At 49.4% G+C, this 17,689-nt stretch overlaps 1 pseudogene; it reads right to left on the bottom strand.

Moving 5' to 3' along the window:
* Positions 1-14,880: 14,880 nt before the first annotated feature.
* On the bottom strand, positions 14,881-16,693 carry LOC136537977 (uncharacterized; annotated as a pseudogene).
* Positions 16,694-17,689: the final 996 nt, after the last annotated feature.

Raw genomic sequence — 17,689 nt, forward strand, 5'->3', positions numbered from 1 at the left:
TGTCATCAACAACCGGTGTCAGGCCCGGTATGATGATGATGTCCACCGGGCGGCGGTGAGAGCAGACAGCATGGGCTCCAACCAGACCATCGAGGGGACCAGTGAGATGCTCCCTAGGTGTGGTCACCGACCGGACGACTGGAGTCTTAGCCCAGATGGCCTAGGACCATGGGCTTTTGGCCGACGCATCTAGAGAGCGTCGTTCCCACAGCGCTTTTGACCGCCTACCAACATCGCCAAGTATATCAGGGAGACGAACCCCAGTATATGGCTCAAGGACTTTTAGCTCATCTACCGAGCCAAAGGGGTGGATGATGACCACTTCATCATTCAGTACCTCCCCATCTATGTGGGAAGCTGAAGATGCCATTTTGGGGTGGCCATGCTATGCCAAATTCATGGCGGTCCCCAACTACACCTACCTGAAGTTGAAGATGCCAGGACCAAACGGTGTCATCACTATGGGTAGCACCTTTTCACACGCCTACACGTGCGACCGCGAGCATTTTGAGCTCGCCACTGTAGTTATCAACTCTTCTGAGCTCCCATGGCTCGAGGAGTTGTCGACCCCAGCAGTCCCTGACTACAACAAGCCAACCTCCTCAACTGCCTTTCGCCCACTCGAGGAAACCAAAGTGGTGGGGATCGACCCCACTGACCCAACCAAGATGGTGTGGATCGGGACCTAGCTCCCTGCCAAATAGGAATGCGAGCTCGTTGACTTTCTATGCGCCAACCGCAATGTCTTCGCATGGAAACCTTCTGACATGCTAGGCGTACCACGAGAGGTCATCGAGCACGCACTATGCCTCATCTTAGGCTCGTAGCCTACCAAGCAACGCCTGCGTCGCTTTGACAATGAGAGGCGCAGAGCCATAGGCGAAGAGGTCGCCAAACTCCTAGCAGCTGAATTCATTAGAGAGGTATTCCACTCCGATTGGCTTGCCAATCCTGTTCTTGTCAAAAAGAAGACCGAAAAATAGAGAATATGTGTTGATTATACTAGTCTCAACAAGATGTGTCCGAAGGATCACTTTCCTCTACCACGCATAGACTAGATCGTCGACTCCACCTCAGGATGCGAGATCCTCTCCTTTCTGGATGCCTACTCAGGCTATCACTAGATCGCGATGAAAGAGTCCGACTAGCTCGCGACTTTGTTCATCACCCCATATGGTTCGTACTGTTATGTAACCATGCCTTTTGGCCTGAAGAACACTGGTGCCACCTACCAAAGGTGCATGCAGCAATGCTTCACTGATCAAATCAACCCGCTCGATCAGCCCGATCAAGTCGAGCGGCTGAAACCAACAATCGTCGTCTTTGTTGATGACATGGTGGTCAAAACGGCTCAAGCTCGCGACCTAATCGCAAACTTGGCCACGACGTTCATGAACCTCCTAAGGTTCAACATCAAATTGAATCCCAAAAAATATGTTTTCGGGGTTTCGAAGAGAAAGCTGCTTGGATACATCATGTCCGAACACGGCATCGAGGCCAACCCCGAAAAAATCACGGCCATCTCCAACATGGGCCCTATACGCAACGTCAAGGGCATACAAAGGCTCACCGGATGCTTGGCTACCCTGAGTAGGTTCATCTCCTAGCTCGACGAGTGAGGAATGCCTCTCTACAAGCTACTCAAGAAGATGGACGCCTTTGTCTGGACTGAGGAAACACAACAGGCTTTGGAGAGTCTCAAAACATCACTGGCATCAGCCTTGATCCTCATCACTCCCGAACGCGGAGAACCCCTCCTCCTCTATGTCGCGGCAAGCAACCACGTGGTGAGCGCTGCCCTGGTCATCGAAAGGGAGGAGCCGAGACAACACCTTAAGGTCCAGTGACCCGTATACTTCATCGGGGAGGTACTCATCGAGCCCAAGTTCTGGTACCCCTAGATACAGAAACACCTATACGCTGTGCTAATGGTGACCTAGAAGCTCCTGCACTACATCATCAACCACGAATTCACGATCGTCACTTCATGCCTACTCGAAGATATCGTCCACAACCACGACACCGCAGGACGGATCTCTAAGTGGGCACTCGAACTCATGGGCCACGACATCAGGTATATCCCCCATATGCTATTAAGTCTTAGGCTCTCATAGATTTTGTCACCGAATGGACGGAGGTCTAGCTCCCGACTCTAGACGTCACCCACGAGTACTAGATGATGTACTTCGACGGGTCTGTAATGGGGCCCAACTCGAGGGCTGTAGTGGTTCTGATCTCCCCAGGTGAGAGTAGGCTCTGCTACGCAATTTGCCTCCACTTTTTGGCCTCAAACAATGCCACGGAATATGAGGCCCTCATTAGCAGACTACACATCGCCATCGAGCTCGGCGCTACATGACTCTACATTCATGATGACTCAGAGCTGGTCGTCGACCAGGTTATGAAGGAGTCCTCTTGCAAAAGCCCCCTTATGACAGCATACTGCCAGGAGGTGCACAAACTTGAGGACAAATTCTAGGGGATCGAGCCGCATCATGTCCCCCGAAAGGACAATGATGCCGCCGATTTTCTTGCAAAATTGGTTGTCAGGCAGGTTCCATCTCTAGACGGGGTCTTCATCAATGACCTTCATGAATTGTTTGCCCGTATCCTGCAAGGACCAATCTAGACACACCCTGACTCTGACCCAGCGCTCGGGGGCTTCGACCCTAGTGCCTCCATGATGATGTCGTCCACTGACGTCGCCATGCTGGCACTCAATCAAGCCGACTAGCAAGCACCGCTACTCGCCTACCTCCTCGAGGAGGTTCTTCCACCTAAAAGGACTAAAGCGCGATGGATCACTTGACATGCTAAGACATTCATTGCGATCGGAAACAAACTCTACAAACGGAGTCTGTCCGGAGTACTCATGAAGTGCATTCCTACCGACCAAGGCAAGCAGCTCCTCCTTGAGGTCCATGCCAAAATCTACGGACATCACGTGGCCCCAAGGTCATTGGTCAAAAAAGCCTTTCGCTAAGATTTTTACTGGCCCACCGCACTATGAGATGCAGAGGTCATCCGTAGATGTGAAGGATGCTAGTTCTATGCTCGACAAACTCATTTGCCAACACAAAAGCTCCAAACCATCCCCATCACCTGGCCATTCATGGTCTGGGTCTCGACATGGTAGGACCCCTCAAAAAGGGCCTAGGCGGCTTCACTCACCTACTCGTAGCGGTCGATAAATTCACCAACTAGATCGAGGTGAAGCCCATCACCAATATCTGCTCAGAAGAGGTGGTCAAATTCTTCCTCGACATCATCTATCGGTTCGGTGTTCCTAACTATATCATCATGGACCATAGAACTAACTTCACCGAAAAGAAGTTCCTAGACTTTAGTGATGGATATGACATCAGGATTGACTGGGCCTCGGTCGGACATCCACGTACTAACGATCAAATCGAGCGAGCCAATGGCATTGTCCTCCAAGGACTCAAGCCATGCATCTTTGATCGACTGAACAAGTATGCTGGGTGATGGGTTGTAGAGGTCCCCGTGATCCTCTAGAGCCTAAGAATGACCCCAAACCGATCCATAGGGTTCACACCCTTTTTCCTGGCCTACGGAGCTAAAGCAGTGCTGCCCTTCAACCTCGATCACAGTGCCCTAAGAGTGAAGGCTTTCGACCGCGACTGAGCCACTAAGGCTCAGTAAGGCATAGTGGACTTGCTCGAGGAGGCCCATGAGACAACCATCATCCACTCCGCTCGCTACCAGCAAACGCTCCATAGGTACCATGAGAGGAAAATCAGAGGAAGGATCCTCGAGGTCAGAGACCTCATGCTTCGAAGGACCCAATCGACCAAAGAGAAGCACAAACTCTCTCTGCCTTGGGAAGGACTCTACATGGTGACCAAAGTGATCCGACTGGGCACCTACCGATAGAAGGACGACAACAGCGATGTTCTCACCAACACTTGAAACATCGAACAGTTATGTCGTTTCTTCCCCTAAAAATTCGGTATTTACCGTTTTCTTTCATTCAGCGTTCGCTCCTACAAAGCACCCCGACCCAAACACTTTTGGCCTGGGTCACTCAGGGGCTCCATGGGGATGCAATACCACCCCTCTTTTTTTACTATCTTATGGTAAATACATTTTTTCCCGAACGAAAGGGTAGTTCGTTCCTTTAATTAACTTACGTAACTTTGCTTCAACATTCCAACCGATTGCACCCCACCACTACCTATGGTTATGAGCAGCTAAGCCTCACGGGCCATGCTCGAGCTCTTAAGGTTGCAGCCTATAGGACGAACGGGCATGTGCGAAAAAGAAAGAATAAAAAAACAAAATTATGCTAAGGTAAAAATAATGAACGGATGGGACAAGCTTCCCCGAACGAAGTGATTCCATCACAAAAACAAAATGGATTGTATTCATTAATACATAAAAACGTTTACATGGGGGATCCCCCACGAACTTATCCTTTCCATGTGCTAAGTACTTCTACTCTAATTTCTACTGTGATCGCCCGGCGATATCGTATGACGGCGCGACCAGCGAAGACAGGGGCTGCTCGCTCCCTGACTAGACGACACTTGGCTTGGTCGGATGTGGGGCGACGTTCGCTTCTGACCTGGGCTCCACTCCATCCGTAGGTTGGGCGACATCCTCCTGGCGCACGCCTTCGGCCGTGTTCACACGGCGGGCATCCATCACCCACTGCGTGGAGACTTGCTTGGCCACCAACTGTGCGTGTGGCAGCAAGCTTTCCCTGAGCGCATGGATGGCCTTTGGGCTCCAGCCGTCAACGTACCCACTACAGATGGTGGCGAAGTCTAGCTCCGGGTGGTGCATCACCACCGATGTTAGGACCCCCGATGTTTCATAGAACATCCCGTCGGTGATGAGCTCCCACACTTCGTTTGGGACCACCGCTAGTCGGACGATGGGCGTGCTAGTGTTCAGCGCTGACCCGAAGACCTCTAAGACGACGATCTAGGAGATGTTGCATAGCTGGTCGAGCTCTCCCTCGAGAGCACATTGCTCTTCAAGGGACTTGACCAGTGCCTCCACATTCTGGCTAATCGTCACCCTGGCCGTCTTAGGCCCTGCTCCAGTGCCCCAACCTTTTTGCCCAATTCTAGAAGAAGGATGACGAGCTCAGAAGCAAGTTAAAGGAAAACCACAACATCAACCAAACGCAGAAAAGGTACATACCGAGGCAGGTGTTCTCGAGGATGGAGAGCCCTTCATCCTGCCGAGTCACCTGCTTGTGCAATCAGGCATTCAACTCCTCAGTCCCAAGCACCTGACCCTAGAGCGTGAGCACTTCCTGGTCGACCTCTGGCCGAGCCTTCTGCTTTGACTCCAAGGCCTTCCACTCTGTCTCCAGGGCCTCCAGGGTACTTTGGAGCACCACCTCGGTCTCAGCCATGGACTTCTATAGCACCGCCTCGGTCTCTACCTGGCGGACCTTTGCTGCCTCAAGCCCCTACTTAGCGGTGGCCGCTCGCTTCACCACCTGCGCCTTCGTCGCCTCAGCCGCCTAGCCTTGAGACTCATGGCAGGCGGACTCCAGCTCACGCTCGAGTTCGGCGACCTACCTAAAAGGTCCTAATGGCTAGAGGGGGGTGAATAGCCTATTAAAATTTTCTACAACAACACTTAACAAACTGGTTAGACAATTATGAGGCGAAGCAAGTGTTACGCTAGCCTACTAAAAAGCAAGCCACCTACCATAATTCTAGTTTATATAGTTTCTATCCACACAATAGCTATGACACTACACTAAGTTAGTATGCTCTCAAAAGCTAACTAAAGAGACACACTAACCAAACTAACAAGCTCTCACAACTAGCTACACTAAAGAGCTTGACAACTAGTTTGCGGTAAAGTAAAGAGAGTGAGCAAGAAGGTTATACTGCCATGTTGAGGAAGGAGCCAATCAATCACAAGAATGAATAATAATGAAGACCAATCACCTTGGAATTAAATGATGACACAATGATTTTTTACCGAGGTTCACTTACTTGCCGGTAAGCTAGTCCTCATTGTGGCGATTCACTCACTTGGAGGTTTATGCGCTAATTGGTATCACACACCAAACCCTCAATAGGGTGCCGCACAACCAACACAAGATGAGAATAACATAAGCCACGAGCAATCCACTAGAGTACCATTTGGCTCTCTACCGGGGAAAGGTCAAGAACCCTTACAATCACCACGATCGGAGCCGGAGACAATCACCAACCTTCGCTCAACAATCCTCACTGCTCCAAGCCATCTAGGTGGCGGCAACCACCAAGAGTAACAAAGCGAATCTCACAGCGAAACATGAACATCAAGTGCTTCTAGATGCAAACACTCAAGCAATGCACTTGGATTCTCTCCCAATCTCATAAAGATGATGAATCAATAATGGAGATGAGTGGGAGGACTTTGGCTAAGCTCTCAAGATTGCTATGTCAATGAAAATAGCCAAGAGAGTGAGATTGAGCCGGCCATGGGGATTAAATAGAAGCCCCCACAAAATAGAGCCATTGTACCCCTTCACTGGGCATAACACGGGGTGACCGGACGCTCCGGTCATATCGACCAGACACAGGACCCTAGTGTTCGGTCGTGCGATGCATGCCACGTGTCCCCTCTCTTCAAATATTGAGCGCCTGATCCCAATGGTCAAGTGATGACCAAATGCGCTGCTACAAAGTGACCGGACGCTGGACCTCAACGTCTTGTCATTTCCAGTAAGCATCTAGAAATAATTTTTTCCTACCAGACGCATCTGGTCATACTCGTCCAGACACACCCAGCATCCAGTCACTTGGTGTCTCCTCTGTGCGCTTTCACGTTAGTAGAACTAGACGCAACCCTCCAGCGTCTGGTCAGAGACAGACTCCAGCGTCTTCGCTGCTTCTACTGACTGGATGTGCCAGTCCTACTAAGACCAGCGTCTGGTCACTTACAGTGACCTTTGTCTTTTCTGTATAGGGCGCCGGTGGCACCGTCGGACTATGTATCACCTTGTGCATATGTGTTAGCATATTTTTTACAAATATTTTCAAGGGTGTTAGCACTCCACTAGATCCTAAATGCATCTGCAATGAGTTAGAGCATCTAGTTGCACTTTGATAACCGCATTTCGATATGAGTTTCACCCCTCTTAATAGTATAGCTATCGATCCTAAATGTGATCACACTCACTAAGTGTCTCGATCCCCAAAATAAAATGGCTCCTATCATTTATACCTTTGCCTTGAGCCTTTTGTTTTTCTCATTCTTCTTTTCAAGTCGAAGCACTTGATCATCACCATGGCATCACCATCATCATGTCATGGTCTTCATTTGCTTTATCACTTGGAATGTGCTACCTATCTTATGATCACTTGATAAACTAGGTTAGCACTTAGGGTTTCATCAATTTACCAAAACCAAACTAGAGCTTTCACCGCTGTGACACCGTGGCCTCCTAGGCATGCTCCATCCAGAGGAAATGAGACTTGTGGCTTGACATCTCCTCTAGACCCTACAAAACGAGAAGCAAGCATGATGAGGCAATCAACAAAAGACCAAGGAGTCATGGACGAACACAGAAAACTCACCTCTACAACCTAGGGTAGGTCGACCGTGATCGCCTGATGGACGGACTTGACCTGCTCTAGGGCCTCCTCGAGCTTCACCCTAGTTTGGGTGAGATCGGACTCCATGGCGAGTCCTCTCCCCTAAGCACATCCCAGAGCTGATTCTCCTGCTCATCTTGAAGGATGAACCAAACCTTCCTCGGGTCCTCGAGCCAGGGCCACACTAGGTCGGTAGCCCCCAGCCCGCTGGAAGGCCCAGCTGATGATCAGACCACCCCCAACTCCAGCGACGGCGTCGGTGGCTCCACCCTATCACCAGCTTCACCATCAGAGGAGACCTCCACTATCTCGATCTCATGGCCCACCGGTGGACCTTCCACCTCCCGCCTGGCCATGTCTTCCCCCGACACCTCGAGCTACGACCAAGAGGGTGAGCCATGCGGCCCTCCGATCAGCGAGGCAGGAAGCCCAGTCTCCCTCCCCCCTTTCACCGTAGCCAGTGCAGGAGGGGCCACAATGGTCACCTCTGATGTGGCCTTTGTCATCGCCATAGGGATCGCCGCCAACACCATCACCGCCGCCGCCGTCGTACTCATGATCGACCCGAGGGGCGCCGCCCCTGAAGGGAAGGTCGCATCGCCACCACCCTGCTCTCCCCATCGCTCGTTGCGACGGGATGCAAGGTGGGCCTCCACTCCTCCTGCACAGGAGGCAGGGTGATGCACAACCCCAGCAACATCTGGCCACTATTGAAAAAGTACAAGTTAGTTGCACTCCAAAAAACTCAACTACAAGATCGAAAAGAAACGAAGAAAGCATACCGGGATGTAAGCGGTAGGGCTCTCAAGCCCCGACCTACCAGCAATGGGCCCGCCAGACGAGGGCTGCTCATAGGCCGAGAGCCATGCCCCTTCACCCCCACTAGGGGGAGTCGAACTGATAAGCTCCAGATCGGCCTGCGAGTCATCGCGATCACCGGCTTGAGGCGCGCCGACCAGAGCGGCCGGCGAGGCGTCCTGCTATTGTGGGTCACGCACCGATGTCGGCCCCAAAGATGCATGGGTGCAAGCCCACTCCTCTGACCACATGGCCTACTCTGTCATGCCCGGAGCAGGTGGGGACAAGGCCGACAATGCCTTTAAAGGGCGCGGCGACCGCGTCTGCTTTGCCTCCCGCTCGCGATAGCGTCCGAGCTCATGACGTGCTTCCTCAGCGTGGGAACATCACCACGCTTCTCTACCTCCCACCCACCGGTGGCAGACGTAGCCGCAGGCTAGCAATGCTCCACCAAGGTCATAGCAACCCCCCGGACGCCCTCGTCCTCAGAGGAGATCATGTCGTTACCCATCTCCGTGGGATCCTTCGACTTGAGCTCTGACTCAACATCGCTCCTGTTTTCCTCAAACCGCACACGCTAGGCGATCTCCATCTCCTTCCCATGCTTCCATCGAGCCTTCTTAGCTCTCTTCTTCTCAACCCTATCTCCTTCAGGGTGGCTTGCCGAGCCACGCCCTCTGGCCCCTTTGGAAGATGTGGCCGGGACTTGTAAACTCTGAGTCCCTGCGAAACAGATGACACAAAGTCAAGATATAGGAGAGCAAAAGGGGAAAAGAACACGGAGTAAGGAGAGGGGAGCATACTAGATTGGACTATTTCATGGCATGGAGAGGTCTGGGCTTTCCATCAAGGGTCTCTTTAGCCCTCAGCTACAGCACCCGATCGAGACGACTCCAGACCTCGTCATTCACCAGCTCCTCCAGTGATGTGTGGTCGGGGTCCGTTGGGCTGGTGTACATCCACATCAACCGTGTCCTTTCTGCAAGTAGGGTGACCCGACGGTGGAAGAAGGTGTGGAACACCCACACCCCGTCGAGGCCATGCCACAACAGCTTATGAAGCTCTGCCCCGATAATCTCTAGCTTCTTGTTCTATCAGCTGACGGGGCCCCACAACTAGCTCTCCTGCCTCTCTGGCCTCCTATCAGTAAAAGGCAGGAATGGCGCCTCCACTGGGTTCCTGATGTAGAACCATTTCCTGTGCCACCCCAATTGGAATCGCAGGGGGTGTACGTGGGGTATGAGCACGGCACGCTCTGTTTCTTCTGCAACGCGAACCCCCCACCGGCGTGATCCTGAGTGATTTCCCCTCCGACAAATCTCACCTAGAGAAGATCCGCTGGAAGAAGTCCATGCATAGCTCCATCCCGCGGAAGGCCTTGCACACGATGGCAAAGCCGACGATATGCAGCACCCTAGTCAAATTGAGGTGCTGCAACTCTAGGCTCCACTCATTGAGGAGCCCACACAGTAACCAATGCATGGGGTATTCTAACCCATGCTCATAGAAGACGAGGAAGGAGACAACCTCGCCATCCTGAGGTTGTGAGAAATCCTCCCCCATAGGAGCCCTCCAGTGCGCCACCTCCTTCGATGGTAGCACCCCCTTCTCAGCGAAGGCGGCCAGCACCGACTCGCTCACAACAGATGACCTCTAGCTTGACATTGCACTCTGGATTCATGAACGAATCTATGAGTTTCTCCTCTCCCTCGCTTTCCCTTTTTTCCTAGGAATCGCCATAGCACACGAACGCTGTTGGCAAGAAGGAAGAAGGAGGAAAGGCGGCAGTTGAGGAATAGGCAAAGGAACGAACGAAATCCCTCTCCCTTCCCTTATTTAAAGAGGAGGCATAGCAGTTGAGGAAAGATGAAAGATTGGGATGAGAAACCCTCTCCCTTCCCCCATTCAAGGCGGATAGGATACAATGGGACATGCCCCCTACCCGACGAGACGACTCCTGGTTAGACAGGACGTGGCCTGGGTATAGCCCACCACTACCACATGCTGGGCGTGAGAAACAAGGCGTAACTACGCGTAGGCGGCCGTCTGCCTTCCCAGGCAAGACTTGAAAGGGCCCAACAACAGGATCTCTGCCCAGGGGAGACCAATGGGCTTCCTGAGTTGATCGGACGACTTAGGTGAACACCAAGAGATAGGTAAGGAGCAGAGGGACGCCCCATGCAGGCCACGCTGACTCCGTCATGAACGATGAGCGCGGATCCCATTCGGACATCTTCGATAAAAAGCTCTCCAAAGCCTGTCACTCGAGTTATCAAGGTAACTCTACCAATCCCACTTACTTCATTTTATTTGTCCAAATGCATAAACATTCATTCATCCATTCTCATACACGCATTCACACATTAATTCATACAATCATTCATTCATGCCATACATCCAAAGCATCGCATATGCAGCTAATGCATCATAACGCTTCGTGTTGCGTCATGAAACGGTAGTTGCCTCATTCAACATGAGCAACGATTGATCAGGGTTCAAAGGCTAGCCCACAAAGGGCTCGAGGCCGCCTCATGTCAAACAGAGCCAGGGGAGAAAACATAGATAAGCGCCAGCGGCCCTCGCCCAATCTGCTCCAAAGCAAACAGGGTCATCTCAACCTTCTCGTTCAATCCTAACCTCGAGCCATGCCCATAGAATCTCTATTGAGGGGAGGCCAGTGGGCCACCTGGGTCGGTCTCCGAAATGATCCAGACATCTACCGAGATGCGTGTTAAGGAGCAGTGGAATACCACATGAGGGCTATGCCGACCTCGTCATGAACGACGGACCCGGATTCCACTCGAACGTACCCGTTACCGAGCTCACCGAGCGCGTCACTCGAGCAACCGAGGCAAGCGATGTTAGCTCAGCCCTCCGATTGTGAAAACCATGGACGGGGTAACGCATGAAACTCAACTAACCCCTACCAAGCCCAACGAGGCTCGGGGGCTTAGGACGCCCAACGCCTCGGTTGTCCCCCGGCTGCGCCTAATGCTTAGATTCATGAGTCCATCTCGTTCGATCCCTCGGCTGTCCCTCGGCTACGCCCGATGTCTGGATCCGTAAGTCCGCCTTGTGTGATCCATTGGCGCGACTGATGACTTGGTTAGTGACTCTGACTCGCCTGATCCCTGGATCTACGACTCTGACTCGCTCGAAACCTCGGTGCGCCCGATGCCCTGGTTGACGACTCCGTCTCGCCCAGTCCATAGGCCACGACCAAACACCTAGGACCGCACTCCTAGAAATGATGGGCCCAAGATTGGAAAGATGAGGCTACGCCCACTAAGGTGCACACACACGCGCCCGCTGACAAAACCCCCCAGACGATTCTACCCGAATCACCCGAGGGTGCACTCGCGCGCACCCATCGTCAAAAACAAGAAAATCCCCCAGACGATTCTACCCGAATCACCCGAGGGCTCGAGGGCTCCTGTCGGGTTCATAAACCCAGGATCCCTCATGGATCTGCTTCCCAGCAAAAGCTCGGCCCAGCAGACGACGTTGCGAACGACGTGCAACTCCTAGGCTGGCCAAAAAACCCAATGACAGGCCAGAAGGGCGATCTCCGACCGCAAGGCCTGGCCAAGAAGAGGACCGACGCTCGTTTCTAACTCTGGCCCGCCTCTCTGACTGAAAGGCCTGACCAAGGAGGAACGACGCTCGCTTCCGACTCCGGTCTGCCTCTCCGACCGGAAGGCCTGGCCGAGAAGGAAGGACGCTAGCCTCTAACTCTAGCCTGCCTCTCCGACTGGAAGGCCTGACCGGCTCACCTCGAACTTCGGCGCTCGCTTCCGACTCCAGCCCGCCTCTCCGACTGGAAGGCCTGGCCGAGAGGAACGACGCTCGCCTCCGACTTCGACCCGCTTCTCCGACCGGGAGTACATCGAACCTCTGCTTACAACTCTTCTTTGACTGGGAGGCCAGAGCCGACTGTGGAATAACCGACCGGGAACGCCCGTTCAGTGAAGACCTAGAAAACAGACATGGCAAGTAAGGCCGGGCGCTTTAGTCAACCGCAATATAAAAAACCGTACCCTACACACCTACAGGACAGTACTATCAGGTCATGTCAGAAGAGTACTTTATATCCTTCCAAACATGTCAGAACACCAACAGTGTTATGAACGCCGACATTTATCCTACAGTATGGCAGGCGCCGACATCGGCCATACCGGAAGATCATAATGGAGCTTATCACGTGCATCCGGACATCAACAGTGTTGTGGGCGCCGACAAACTATCTTGTACCTGACGACGTGAGCAACAAGACTAGATAGCACACACACTCTCTTTCTCTCACGCTTTTTCTCTTATAAAGTCATCACCTTAATCTATAAAACCTTAATCTATAAAAGGGAATGCGCTCTCTTAAAAAAAGGACGATTCCAAGATTATTGATTCACAAACAACTCAACCATTAGAGGATCGATTCACGAACGATTCCAACAGAGCACACGCTCAAATACTTAGCGCACGTAGGAGCTCCCGTCTCTCTCGGCCCTTTGATTAAGAGTCCGACCGGACCTCTTACACCACCATCTCTCTTCTTCTCGTTTGTAACCCTACAGCAAACTTTGAGCACCTGAGCTCAGGAATAAAGTCTCCGACTGACTCAGACTGGACGTAGAGCACATTGCATGAACCAGTATAAACCATGTGTCATTGAGTGGTAGGCCATATCCGATCACAACGTACGACAAAACTATAAATATTTACGTGTTAATCATTTTCTGCACCGACAAAGCTACTTATCAACATCAATGGGAACGTAAGTGCAACAGCAGTCATGTGCGGAGAGACACCAGATTACCATATGGAATCCGATATGTGTCCGAGGTATTTCAGCTGATTTTCTGAGGACACGCCAAATACCACTTGAAATTGGTATCCGATATTGGTACGCATATAGGTAACAGAGTACCATAAAAAACTAGCTCATATTACATAGACAACCAGGCGCAATTACTGCAGTGCTAATGAATAGATTTAAGATCAACTGACAATGTATGGTTAGCAAGACTGATAACTAGGTCATAACCAGAAGGTTTCAGTTGTTCAAATGCTTACAAAGGAAATGCTTCAACTACATCAATGGGATCTTTATAAAATAAATAAGTTTCTTGTTTCACTATATTCTTTTCCATCCCTCCTGTATTTTTGTCACGTCCATTACTCAATTCTCAGATCGGATTCCTCGAAACAGTATTAAAAGCCTCATATGTTCTTGTTTCCCAAAGCCATAGCTAACACTAGCTAACACATTGCTGGAGGTACAGCGCAGCCCCAGGTGGTATCAGATCAAACAGACCTGTAGCTACAGACATGCAGCCAAGAAATGCAGATACAGTGCAAGGTTTACATCGACCGGCCGCGGCAGCGGCTGCTGGCATTTTGCCAGCATGCTGAACAGGCCCGAGTCACCAGAAAACAAGCATAGGTAGGCAACTCATAAAAAAAGGGCACGTGCATATCAATAATCAATCTATCTGCAGCATAGTTCCAAACCAGTGCCCTGTTCGTCTGCCTTATAAGCCGTACTTTTTCAGCCAACGAACAATATTTTTCTCTCACAACAAATCAGCCAATAATATTTTCAGTCATGACTTATCAGCCAAGCGAACAGGACATAGACCTTTCTGAGACAAGACATACCTACAGGTATAGAATGACTTACTCCCTCCGTCCCTAAATGTATGTCGTTTTTGCTTTCTGATAAACAACTTTGATTAAATATATATTAAAAAATATTAATATTTATGATACATAATTAGTATCATTGGATAGATATTTGAATCTAGTTTTTTAATAAATTTATTTAAAGATAGAAATGTTACACGTATTTTCTATAAATCGAGTCAAAGTTATCGACATGTAAATCGTGACGACTAACATTTAGGGACGCAGGAAGAACTTTTCAAAGCCCTTCGTGTAAAGGGATAACAACCACCCCTCAAAGAAGTACCAGATAACATGAAAATACAAGTACTCCTGAACTTGAACTGCAGACTACCTGAAAACGGGGTGCCAGCTTGGCAACAACATTTCCTATATGCCAAAATTTAGCAGGTGTAACCTCCTTCTTATTGATCCAATGTAAAATAAAAATGAATTGGTTCTTCACACACTCCCTTAGTCTGCACATTGCAACAGACTTTTAGATGACAGAGCACAGTTGTTGATCGGTATGGTTTGGATTGAATTATTAAATTCTTATAAACATATACCAGATGTCCAAATGTTGGATACCACCATCTATGTGTAAGAAACATGCCACTGTTAGCTAAGAAATATGCATAAACTGAAGTCAAAGACATTGTAATGTAGGATTCTAGCTATCAAACAGTGTCAGATAATTTATCGCACACTCTGCAAATACTGCTATCATGCCCATATCAAACAGGCAGAACAGTCTAACAGTCTCAGAAAGATGTCCTTATCAGCTATCATATCAAGAAAGAACATTATTTTCTAACTATATCAAGATAATGAATTCCTCAAACAATTATTGTCATGGTGTCCTCATGTCAATCCCCTTCTCCCCATTAACAATTTTTTTGAACATCTGACGAATATGATATAAGGGCAATTGCAGGAAACTAGTCACATTCCATTGTCTTCTTCCAGCATCTTCAAGATCCAAAGATCTGTAAGCCAGAGCAGCAAGATACATTGCTGGATGCAATCTCCTGCACTTCCAGATTGAAGATCTGAGCTAACAAGTATTCTGGATCTTGTGCATATCAACCAAATAAGCCAATTTTAGTCAGTAAAACACTTGTGAAACTTACTTTTCAGAATGTTCATTGAAACCATCCCATTGTCTTTGAGATGGAATTGTCCTTCCTTTCTTGTCTCTCCCAAATGTTTCGATATACCATCCACCAGCATCATGCATGTAACAACGAGGCTCAAAAAGCCAATATCTGCGAAAGAGGAGTTATATAAGAGGACTGGTTGCTGTTGCCTTCAACAATGATATTTGGGCATGTCTTTCGTCCTGAAATGAATTTGTATCAGGTGCAATTTAGCATGCATTACTTGCTGGGTTACTTCAAGACGAGGGAAAACTAGAGGGGTTGTTTTTCATGGTTCAGAATACTACTTCTGATTGATCAATTGCTCAATTACACATATTTTTTCGAATGACATGGATATCCTCTCTGGTCCTATAACCAGGAAATCTTGGATCATAAGTCATTTTTCTTTCACTTCATAGAATGGAAGATTTAGAAAGGCCAAAGATTTACTTCCATGTCCCTACCAATCATATATGTAGCTGAACAAAACATGTCCAGGGCATCTATATTTCTGTTGCACATAAAAGTAATGTCGGGCAGCATCAGATCTTCTAAATTGTTTAACCTAAAGGTTTCAAATTTAAGGCTTGTGCTCACACCATTGCCTCATCAGCATTTCAATCATGTCTGGAATGACTAATTTGCATGGTTCGTTTGATACAGAAAAATATATACATGTCCGGCATAGTGCAACATGGGCACACAAGCAGCATAGTAAATTGTGCATACCTGCTAGGTGGCAATCGGGCCCTACTACATCGACACTCACAGGGTGAAACTTTATCTCCAACCTGATACCAGTGCATGTGTTTAACCTGTGCAACATATGCACGCAGACAACATTCAATACTATAGAAGCCCAAAGATTACTGTTGCACCATCATGTGGTCATATAACCAAAGGCACCATTTATTTTGCAAGAGTATTTGAATGATGTACGCATTCTAGAAAAAACAATGTGCATAGTATAGGAATGTTTTCATAGTTCATACCATCAATGTCCGGTGCTTCATAATGACATGTGTCTTTATTCCGTGACCAAAGGATCTGAAGGAACCGTCGGGAACCAGCAGCCGCGGCGACGTCTGGGTGGGTCTCTTTGGCTAGGCGATGGAAGGAGGCCTTGATCTCGGCGCTGCAACTGGTCTCCCCAACCCCGAGGACCTCGTAGGCGCTCTTCCCCGCGAGCTCGTCGTCCGCCGGGGCGGAGGTGCTCGCCGGCCGGCCGCGCCACGCGAGCAGGGGCGGATCCAGCGGTGGGGCGGGGGGGGGGGGGGGGGGGCTCAAGCCCCCCCTACCCAAACCGAATCAGTGCAAATTACTGTAGAGCCCCTATGAATTTTTAGGCAAAGTTCTATAGTGTAGGGGGGCTGAGACTTAAGATCGAGCAGCAGTGTTGTTCAGCCCCCCCCCCCTAAAATATTTCCTGGATCCGCCGCTGCACGCGAGAGGAGGAAGGGCCGCCTCGCCGCCGCCGATGCGCGGGAGGAGGAATCGCCGGAGCTCAACGGCGCGAAGCGCCATTGAGTTTGCTGCCGACTGCCGCTGCTGCTTCCGTGGTTCTGTGGAGTGGGCCCGAGTGACGTAGGCACTGATGCAACGGCCTTCCAAAGTTCCAATGCGGTGGTGGACGGAAGAGGGAGGGACCGAGGAAGACGCCCTCAGAAGACGATCCCTGTTCGGCTGAAAAAAAAAGGCGATGTCGATGATGATGCTAATGCTAATGCTAATGCTGATGCTGATGCTGATGCTGTTTCGTTGTGAGAGAAAAATACTGAAAACAGTATGACCGATAAGTTTAAGTGAATGGGGCGATCAGCGTGGAGGGCCTCAGATAGACGCGCCTGGTTCCTCAGACAGGTCTCATAAACTTGATTGGTGTATTTCATATTTTGATGGGTGGATTTGTAAGTACATTTCATATGTTTGCTTGCATGGTATAAGTTTTAAATTTTAATATCCATGTTTATGTGGTGTATGCTAGTTGTAGGTTTGAATGATGAAATAAAAAACTAGCATGCATAGGTTGAGTGACTAGACTTTTGTTTATATTACGAAAACTAAACTCTTGCTTCTAATGTTGATCTCATGGGGTATTCTAGTTTTTATGTGCATGTCTAGTTACTAATGGTACTGAGGGTGGTATATTAGTGCACTCTGATTGGTATCACGCTTCAAAGGTCCATCTCTTATACCTTAGCATTATTTGGTAGACATTGACTTCTATATTTTCTATCCAACCATATGTGTAAGTTTCAATCCAAACTCTTAGCACATATGTAGGGGGAGTAATTGCTACCGATTAGGGTTCATGAAACTTGTCCATATCCTTTTACACATGGTAAATATGCTTTGATAAGCAACATGGATTCAAATGAATTTCAATTCATATCTTTGTGAAAGGATTATCATCAATTACTAAAAAGAAAGAGATTAAAAGCTCTAGTTTGGTTTTGATGAATTGATGAAACCCTAAGTGTTAACCTAGTTTATCAAAGTGATCATGATATAAGTAGCACT

This window comes from Miscanthus floridulus, chromosome 2, assembly GCF_019320115.1.
Source record: "Miscanthus floridulus cultivar M001 chromosome 2, ASM1932011v1, whole genome shotgun sequence".
NCBI lineage: Eukaryota > Viridiplantae > Streptophyta > Magnoliopsida > Poales > Poaceae > Miscanthus > Miscanthus floridulus.